General features: G+C 56.6%; 1 long non-coding RNA gene across 2 annotated transcripts; it reads left to right on the top strand.

Annotated features, from left to right (window-relative positions):
- The first annotated feature begins 383 nt into the window (after positions 1-383).
- Positions 384-9,602, top strand: LOC131495640 (uncharacterized). Of its 2 annotated transcripts, XR_009254038.1 has the most exons (4): positions 384-786; positions 5,313-5,517; positions 7,827-7,915; positions 8,006-9,602. It is a non-coding gene; the product is annotated as an uncharacterized LOC131495640 (long non-coding RNA). The 2 variants fall into 2 exon arrangements; XR_009254037.1 differs by having other exon boundaries at positions 595-786; positions 7,827-9,602.
- Positions 9,603-9,859: the final 257 nt, after the last annotated feature.

Here is a 9,859-nt window from a genome sequence, read left to right as displayed (position 1 = left end):
AGTTGTCCTAGGCTGTGCTGGCAAAGCTGTGCCCCAAGCTCAGTGCCAGGGTGCCCTGTCTGGGGCCAGGCCCGGGGCAAAGGGCAGAGGCCCCACCCTGGATCTGAAGGGGGCAGGAAAGGGGTGCCAAAGCCGGGTCCTCGGTCCGTGCCCCCCCTACAAGAGTTCCCTGCCCCGGGCTGGGCAGGATGTGGTGGCAGCTGCAAGAGGGTGGGCAGGATGTGGGGGTGGGGGCAGCTGAAACGAAGCCTGACATTCGCCTCCCCAGCTCCTCCCTCCTTCCCTCCCCCCCCAACCCGCCCCCTCCAGGTCACGTGCTTCTAGCCCGGGCACCGACGGACTATTTCTCCCTTTCTGCGGAAGGACATAATTGACATGGCAAACTCAAGTCACCTTCGACTTCAGCGGTACCACGCCTTTTTCTTGCCTCGTAGCCCAGGACAGAAAGTTTGCCAGATACACATTTCTTTAAAGCCCTGCTCACCAATTCGGGAGTGGCCCCTTTAAATGCAAATGAACTGCCTTCTCGCTCTCGCCCCCCGCCCCCATCCCAACTTCGCTCCTCGTGCCCAGACTCCGCCAGCTGCCATTGACGTCACGCGTGCGTCAGCGTCGCCAGCCCAACCAGACGGCACGTGGGGGGAAGAAGGTGGCCTTAAAGGGCCAGCCGCCTTCGGACGGCAGGGTCGCAGCTGTGAGTTTGGCCTTGGAAAGGAGGCATGAAATGAGAGGTGGGGAAATCTATTGGAGCGAGAGGACATGCAGGATAGACGTTAGGAAGGACAGGTAGGAGTTGTGCTCCTTCCCAGAGTAGGAGGGCCAGGCGTTTCCTCTAGACTCCCCAGAAGGTTGGGGTTTGCGCCCGGGAGAGCAGCGCTGGAGGAGAACAGCTCTGAGGGTAGAGGAGGCTGGCACTTAAGACTCGCCCAGTTATAATGTCAGTCCTTCCTTCATCCCTGCCCCGCATGTCCGCAACGCAAGGAACTCGTTCTCCTCGGCATCTCCAGCACGGAGAGCAAAGCTCCTGGTAGGCAGGTATTAGGTATTTGTAGAACCAATGGGATCCAGTGCAAAGTCGCCTCCTTCAGGAGGCTCTCCCTGAATGCCCCACCGGCGGGCTAGCGCGTCCCAGCTGCTAAGGACGGACCGCCCACAGCATTCAACGAACCTGCGTCTTCCTTCCTTGCATTAGCGACCACGAGGCAGTGCTGAAGCGCTCAGATCTTGGAGCGATGTAGGCACGGGGGGTCGAATCCCCTTTTTACTGTTTACTAGCTGAGGGACTTTGGAACAAGTGTGTTCATTTTACCTCTGCTAAGTGTGAAATGGGGCTAACGCTGCTTGGACCACATACTTGTCAGCGGGATTGAAGGAGGCCGCCCCTCTTGCATGGTATCTGTTTCATTGTAAGCCGCTCAGTGATGGTGGGGAGTGCGTTTTAGGATGCTTCCCTCCCCCACTAAACTGTGTGCTTATTGAGAGCGAGGACCGTGCCCACTAATTTATTCCCAGAACCCACACCATGCAGGGTTTAGGGTTGGTGATTTAAAAATGTTTGCTGAGTGAATAAACATGAGTGAATGAGTGATTTCAGTATTTCCTGAAATCTGACCTCCAAACCCACCCCTGAAGCTGTTACCCAAAGGGAGAAAACATTACAAATGCCCCCCCTCTGTGCCCCAGCTTTTCAGCTCTGTGGCAGAGGTTGGGGTGAGGCCCTCATCACTGTGGTTGAACCAAAAGTATTATGCAAACAAGCCAGAAATGATGGGTCTGCAGTGGAGAGTTGAGGGGGCCTCCCCACCCCAGCTCTGCTGCTTAGAACCCTGACCCGGGACCCCCAGGCTGGGCTGCCAGGGGCAGAGGACGCTAAATGGAGCTGGACGAGGGGAGTTTCTTGCCCCTTCAGAGTCTCTTAGCCCAGACACGGGTCCATCTTTGGCCTCTCCTTCTCCGGAGCCCTGTCTGTCCTGTGCCCGGCTCTGCCTCCCATCCCCCACCCCAACCTTCATTCCTTCTACAGCTTCCCCGCGGTTATAGTGGGGGGTGAGGGGGGCACAAGGCCTCCTACCACCTGATTCCAGCTCGCTGGCCACAGGAGCAAGAGCCACCTCATCCTGGTTCGGCCTGGCTCGTAGCTGCTTATCGATCTGATTTTCAATATCTGTCACCATCTCTGAAGTAGAAGGGCGTTCAGACAACAGAAGGAACTTCTTGCCAGGGGAGGAGCTCTGAGAGCCCTCTCCTTCCCTGAAGACCAGGAGGAAGTGGGGTGACCCTCCTCTGGGAGAGAGCAACCCTGTCAGCTCAGGAACCGCGAGGGGCACGGATGGGTCCCCACAGGACTCTCCCCGCTGCCTGGGTGCCGGCTCCACCCTCTGCCGGGGTAGGGTGCTGTCCAGGAGCATTCTGTGTTCCAGAAAACCCCAAAATAACCCAACTTTGCTGTCCAGCTGCTATTTCTGTCCATCTTGTTTAATTATTCAAACCCAAGTTGGGGAGTGAACTATAAAAAGCTCTCCTACTTGGGGACCCAGGAGAGCTGGGAGGCTCGCCAGGCTGCATTACCAACAGGGCCACATGGTTTGGGTGAGGTCACTTGGTCCGGTCTCCTGCCTGAAAGTTCCATCTGCTGTTTGCCTGCTTCCTCTGCTAGAAGGCAGAGGCCAGGCCTCCCCCCCTGCATCTCCGGCTCTGTGGCAGCCCGTCCTGCCGGGGAGCCGGGCTCCAGCCCGCACTCTGGAAGCGTGCGCTCACGGCTTCCTAGCCCTGGTTCTTATCCCACAGATCCTATTATCAGACCCAAGCATCCAGGACTGAGGGGGTGGGGTGGCAGCAAGTGCAGGTAAAGAGGTCAAGTCAGGTGGACAGTGGGCCCTTGGAGGGCACTCTGTCGGTGGGGGGGCTGGGGGACGCTTTTCTGGATGGGGCAGGTTCCTGTCACAGGTGCTGAGCTTCTTCAGGGGCTTCTCTTGGGGACTCTGATATTGTAGCTGAAGGGACAGAGGGAAAGCAGCAGGGACTTTGTTTTTCTGGGCCTAATCCTCTTCTGGTCGCCCAGAAGTTCAATGTCAGTTTCCACTGAAACTGAAGCCCAGGTTGCAGGTGGCGGTGGGAGGGGAGGTGCGGAAAGCAGGGTACCCCTGGGGGTCTGTTCTGGGATCCCCCCCTCCCCCCTTAGGCCTTTCCTAGAGAGGTGATAACAAAGGGTGTGGCCACAGTTGCTATGGCAACTTGGGGAGCGTAGTGGGGGGGGGCTGGTGTTAGGACTGGGCCTCGCTCAGTCCGAGCAGGAGGGGCCGAAGGAGAGGCCGGGCCTGCCCTTGGGACAGATGCAGGTGGAGGCAGACTTACGAGATGGACAAGAGGACTAGGGCTTTGAGCCCCAAGAGAGGAAGAGACCACAGGGACAGACCCGGAGACCCAGGACACAAGTTGGGGGGGGGGCGGCGGCGTGAGGTCCAGTGTGGGAGGGGAGGCGGCAGCCTGCCAGAAGCTGGGGGCGGGGGCGGCGGAGCCCGGCAGGACTTTCCAAGAGACCGTGTGGGACCCAAGTGTTAAAGAGGGCCCTGGGCTTTACCCTCGGCCTGCCTGGGGGCTTGTTCCCACACATTCCCTGGCAGCGGTTCCTGTGAAGTCCAACCTGCCCCCACCCCTGCCTCGGCTCTACCGGAGCTGCAGGGGAAGGTGCCGAGGTAGGGGAAGAGGCTGGCCGTTGCTAAGCAACCAGAGGCTGTGTACCTGGAGGGCATGGGAGGGGGCCCCCGGCGCCAGGGAGGTGGGGAGACCGCGGAAGGCCTGGGTGGGTGGACAAAGCTCAAGGCTCCCTCTGCCATCGTCCTCCTGACAGCGGCAGAGGAGGGACGCCCTTGTCACCCAGTAAGTGTGTTGATGAATGTGTGAGCGTGTGGCCCCTCTCCGGGGGGCTGCCGCCGCACACGGCCCCCGTGGGACTCTCTCTGAGGGCAGGCGGGGCCGGGCTGGGGGTAGGGGCCGAAAGACAGTGTAAGCCTCTCTCGCTGGTTATGGGAGGGGGGAGGGCTTGCCTGTCCGTTGAAGGTAGCGCCCCTATGGAGACGCTGCGGCTGGAGGGGGGCAGCTTGGGTGAGACAGGCTACACAGGAGAGGCCGCCTGAAGTCCAAGTGCTCTCAAGGCCCGTGCGGTCCACCGTATTTCATCGTTTCTAATCTATTATTTTCAGCATATTTGGGGGCGGGCTGGAGATTGACAGAGGTAACCACCAAAGGGAGCCCTGTGGCCCACACACCTGCATCCCTGCCAGGCTAAGGAAGCCGCTCAGGCCATCCGCAGTGTGGACACACGACCGCCCCCGCGCGTGGCTGGTGGCTCCCCACGGACTCAGCTCCCATCCAGAAAGTGCACCTTCATGGGGCGAGCATTTGCTGTGCATCTGTGCCGGGGTCCTGGGGAAGCGGCGAGAGGTGGGCCCGGTGGACTCTCCCCCCGCACCTGCGGTCTCTCCCGGGATGGTCCCCAGACCCTGCAGGGGACCGCCTGTGCTTCGCCCCCTCTGCATAAGCGCTGCCAAGTCGCGAGACCCCCCCCCCCCCCCCCGCCATTGCACGTGCTCCGGACTGACCCCCGAGGGCCGTGTTGCTGGGAAGACACAGGGGCCTCCTGGTTGCTGACCCACGAGAAAGAGAAAAACCTGGGAATAAAAGGGTACAGGCTCATTTTGTTTTCATGCCCGCCTCACGGGGGCACCCCGGAAGGCATGAGGCATATGTTCTCAGCATGGCACCACAAGCCCACGGATGTCTGAATCCTCATCCTCCTTGTACAGATGACCAAACAGAAGCTCAGAGAGGTTGAGGAGCCATGTTCATGGTCACACAGCAGGAAATGGCTCTGGGATTCCAAGCCAGGCCTGTCTGTTGCCCCGTAAATGATCAAGGGAGAAAACACTTTCCCTGTTGCCCTGACTACGTGGTCACAGGGACACTGGAGGGGCCCAGGACCCCAGAGGGAGGGGAGACCTCAGAGCACAGTTAGGCAGTACCCCCATGAACTAATAAAGAAGCAGCGGGCACTCAGAAATCCTGCGTGGTCACACGGGGACCTCGGAATCGCTCAGGTTTAGAGAAAGCCAGTGCAGAAGGCTGGGTCGGGCAGACCGGAGATTGAGTTCCAGCTCGGCCGTTTCTAGCTGTGTGGCCTTAGGCACGCCACTGACCCTCTCTGAGCTTCACTTTCCTCAGCGTGAAGGTGACACTCCTGGAAAACTGCAGAGATTAGATAGGGCTAAGTGTGGTGCCTTGCAATAATTCTCCTCTCCTTCCTTTCCCTGCAGGAGGAGATCGCGGGTGACCAAGGGCACATTGAAAGGCCCACGCAAACCTGGTGGCCGAGTGACAACAGTATTTTGGGGGAGCCTCGCAGAGGTTTGTGGAAGGTCTCTGAGATGTCTCCCCGTCTCGTGGCGGGGGCAGCAGGGAAGCGACGTATGAAGCAAGAGTTATCAAGAAAGGGCCCGAAAGCTGTCCTCTGCTGGAGAGGTGAGTAATGACCACAGGTGACAGAGGGGACACAATGTCCATTCCTGTTTCTCACCTTTAAGACAGATATTTTTTAAGTTTATTTATTTTGAGAGAGAGTGAGAGAGCAGGGGAGGGGCAGAGAGAGAGGGAGAGAGAGAATCCCAAGCAGGCTCCACACTGTCAGCAGAGAGCCTGACGTGGGGCTCAAACTCATGCACCACAAGATCATGACCTCAGCTGAAGTCGGATGCTTAACCAATTGGGCCACCCAGGCGCCCCCCAAGACAGATATTTAAAGTGGAGACAAGAGGGGCGCCTGGGTGGCTCAGTCGGTTAGGCATCCGACTTCAGCTCAGGTCACGATCTCGCGGTCCGTGAGTTCGAGCCCCGCGTCGGGCTCTGGGCTGATGGCTCAGAGCCTGGAGCCTGCTTCCGATTCTGTGTCTCCCTCTTTCTCTGCCCCTCCCCCGTTCATGCTCTGTCTCTCTCTGTCTCAAAAATAAATAAACTTAAAAAAAAAAAAAAAAAAGAAAGCCCATATGACTTTGGGCAAATCATTTAAAATAAATAAATAAATAAATAAATAAATAAATAAATAAATAAATAAAGTGGAGACAAGAGAATGGAAGTTCTAGAAAGGATGACAATAGACTCCCCAGCCCAGTCATCCGTGACTTCCTGTGTGCAACATGGCGATCAGCCGCTGTGCCCCGAACCCACAGGCGGCCTCGCCTGGTCTGGGAGGCGTTTTGGAGAAAGATGTGCTAAGACTGGAGGGGAGAGGAGGCTCCAGGGAAATGGGGGAAGCCAGACCCTCGCAGCTGCAGGCCTGAGCCACAGGTTGGGAAGGTCAGAGAAGAAATCAGAGCGGGCCGGGCTTCTCCAGCCCCCGGACCGACCGGCCGACCGCTCAGGCCTGTGGACGCCAGCTGGCAGGTGCGGGAACCACCCGGAAACAAAGCCCTCTGCTCACCCGCCAGTCGCTGCTCGCATCTCACGAGTGCACAGGTGAATTGAGCGTGTGTCTGAGACTGAGAAACACTTCTCGCCACAAGAAGAACAGTTAGCGACTGTGTGGTAATGGACGTTCGCCGGACAGTCGCGGTGGTCATGCCACGGCACGTGCAGACACCCGGTCCTTCCGTTGTGTGCCTGAAGCAGATGTACCGTTATAGGGTAGTGGACTCGCAGGGAAAGAGGGAAGACGGAGCATCACTGCTGTGCCCGGTGCTTGGACTCTGCGCACAGGGCAGGGGTCTTTAAGGGTGGCCTCGAAGGCTAGGAGCTCATCAAGGGCCCTCCCGGAGCTCCACGCAGGGCCCAGCGGCTTCCTTCGTTCGTTTCGCACAGTGGGCCCCCAAGTAGGCCTTCCTTTGAAGCCCCTCCCCAGACCAAAGCAACCCCCCTTCCCCGCCGGGCTGCGTTGTGGAATGTCTCTGCCGCGGAAGGAAGGCCGCATGGCTGCACGGGGCGAGGAGCCGAGCCGGACCCGCTGAATGGCAACTGTCGTTACAGTGACTTACGGTTTCCGGGATCGATTGGGTTCAGCTGGGTGGTTTTCACTCAGCAGCTCGTGTTCTGACCGGGTTGGGGGTGAAGGCGTCCTCTTGGCCTCACGTGTCTGGACTCGGGCTGGGAACACTGAGATGGGCGGGCTCCAGAAAAGCTCTGCTGATTTCTCTGTCTAGCCCGTCCTTGTGGTCTTTCCAGCACGGGGCCTTCAGAATCCTTCCAGGGGGGGCTCAGGGCTCCAGAATTGACGTGTCTGAGCACAGAGAGCCACGGGGGGTCGGTCCTGCTTCTTAGGACCTGGCCTTGGGAGTGACCTAGTATCACTTCTGGGCCACGGAAGTGAGGCGGTCACGGGCCCCTCCCGGGTGGGGACGGAGCCTCCACCGGTGGACAGGACAAGGTTTTGGAAGAGCGGTGGGATAGGAAGTGGCCTGCCCGTTTCTGGAAACCGCACTCTGCCACAGTATGTTTGCACACGTGGATGCAAATATATAGAAAAAAGGCCCCAGAGGGTCTGTACGAAAATATCAGCAAGGCTTACCTGTGGAGGGGGTGGGGTGCAGGTGTCTTCTGTCTACCTTCATATGCATTACTTGAGTTTTTTACTTTGAGATGATTTGTACGTTATTTTGTTGAATGGAAAGGGAAGAAAAAAGGGAAAGACACCAGGTAAAAGTTGGCTGTAAGCCCTTCATCATAACAGGTTTGATAGATTGGTGTTTCTGGAGACTATGGCACCAGGCATCTGAATTTCATGAACGCATTTCATTAGGTTGGTTATGTTTTATTTATTTTTTTAAGTTTATTTTTGTTAGTAATCTCTGCACCCGACGTGGGGCTCAAACTCACGGCCCCGAGATCAAGGGCTGGAGGCTCTTCCAACTGAGCCAGCCAGTAGCCTCAGGTTGGTTATATTTTATTTTGTTTTGTTTTGTTTATTATTTATTATATTTTATTTTAATTTTTTAAATGTTTATTTATTTTGGGGAGACAGAGAGACAGAGCGTGAGCAGGGGAGGGGCAGAGAGAGAGGGAGACACAGAATCCGAGGCGGGCTCCAGGCTCCGAGCCGTCAGTGCAGCACCCGATGCGGGACTTGAACTCACTGACTGCGAGATCGTGACCTGAGCTGAAGTGGGACACTTAACCGACTGAGCCACCCCAGAGCCCCAGGTTGGTTACATTTTAAGTAAGATGCAGAAATGCGGACAGAGTTATTATTATTTTTCAGCGTTATTGAGATATCATTGACATATAATACATTATATCAATTTCAGGTGTGCAATGTAGCAATTCGATGCGAATTCCTATTGAGAAAGGATCACCACAGAAGGTTAGTTAACACTCCACCACCATCATCGTGTGCCCACGGGTGTGCGTGGCGAGGACATTTAGGACCTGTTCTCAGCAACTATCACGTGTCGCTAACTGTAGTCACCACGCTGTGAGTTACACGCTCAGCACTGGCTCCTCTCCTGACCGGAAGGTTGTGCCCTTTGACTAACATCCGCCATTTCTACCCCTGCCCCCGAGAACAGTGTGATTCAGTCCTTTAACAAACATTTATTGCCTGCTGCGGCCGTACCCGGGACATCTTGTTAGCAGGTCTGAGTTAGCTTTGAGGGACATCTCTCTAGGTCCCTCCATGGCCGGGTCCCGCTCCCCACGTTTACGTGGAAAGAGAAAAGCGGGTCCTGTCGAGGAGATGGCGTCAGGATATAAAAAGACTTCAACGTATTAGATAAAAATCGGGGCGCCTGGCTGGCGGTGGAGCGAGCGACTCTCCATCTCCGGTTGTGAGTTCGAGCCCCACGCCGGGGGCACAGACTACTTTAAAAAATCTTTAAACGTGTGTCCGTACATATGAGATAAAAGGAGTGAAGATGTTCCTCTCCACCCTTGGTGATCGTGTATTGCTATGTAACGAACCGCCTTAAAACGTAGTGGCTCAGAACAACAATAACAGTGTGATGGGTATGATTATGGTTCTGGGCCTGACCGAGCTCAGCCGGGCGGCTCTCTCCCAGGGCCGCTCCGGTGGCTGGAGGGCCCCCAGAGGCTTCCGCTCACGCTCAGTTGCCAGCTGGGGCGTCCACCGCCAACGTCCCTGGACACTGACGCTTCTGCACGAGACCTCGGCTTCTTCACCGCGTGACCGGAGGCTTCCAAAAGAGGATGTCCCCCAGGACCAGACGGAAGTCACCACATTTCTTACGACGTTGCCGTAGAAGTCAACAGCCTCGCTCTCAGGGTGAATATAGATTCGAGGGGAGGGAGCACCGATGTCGCCTCTCAGTGGCAGCCGTGCTGCTGTCACAGCAAGAGCACAGGCACGGGGATTCTGTCCTGTCCACCTTAGATGATACAGTCCGTTGGGGCGCCCGGGTGGCTCAGTCGGTTGAGCGTCCGACTTCGGCTCAGGTCACGATCTCACGGTCGGTGAGTTCGAGCCCCGCGTCGGGCTCTGGGCTGATGGCTCAGAGCCCGGAGCCTGCTTCGGATTCTGTGTCTCCCTCTCTCTCTGCCCCTCCCCGACTCATGCTCTGTCTCTCTCTGTCTCAGAAATAAATAAACATTAAAAAAAAAATTTTTTTTTTTAAAGACAGAAAATACAGTCTCCTACGTTCAGTAATTATCAAGGAAATTAAAGGTAAACAGCGATGCTTGTGTTTTTCAAACGAACAGTGGACTCAGTTAATGCAGTAAAAGCTGGGCCTTCTGTGTCAGGGCATGAGCTAAGCTGTGCTCCAGTGAGAGGCGCCCAAATCCCAGAGCAAGAGCCTCAGTGCCCAGGGGCACCCGGCTGACCCAGGCAGGGGACTGTGCGACTCTTTTTTTTTTTTTTTTT

The sequence above is a fragment of the Neofelis nebulosa genome, chromosome 15 (genome assembly GCF_028018385.1).
Source record: "Neofelis nebulosa isolate mNeoNeb1 chromosome 15, mNeoNeb1.pri, whole genome shotgun sequence".
Taxonomy (NCBI): domain Eukaryota; kingdom Metazoa; phylum Chordata; class Mammalia; order Carnivora; family Felidae; genus Neofelis; species Neofelis nebulosa.
The sequence above is the reverse complement of the archived record's forward strand: the minus strand, read 5'-3'. Positions and strand labels throughout refer to the sequence as shown.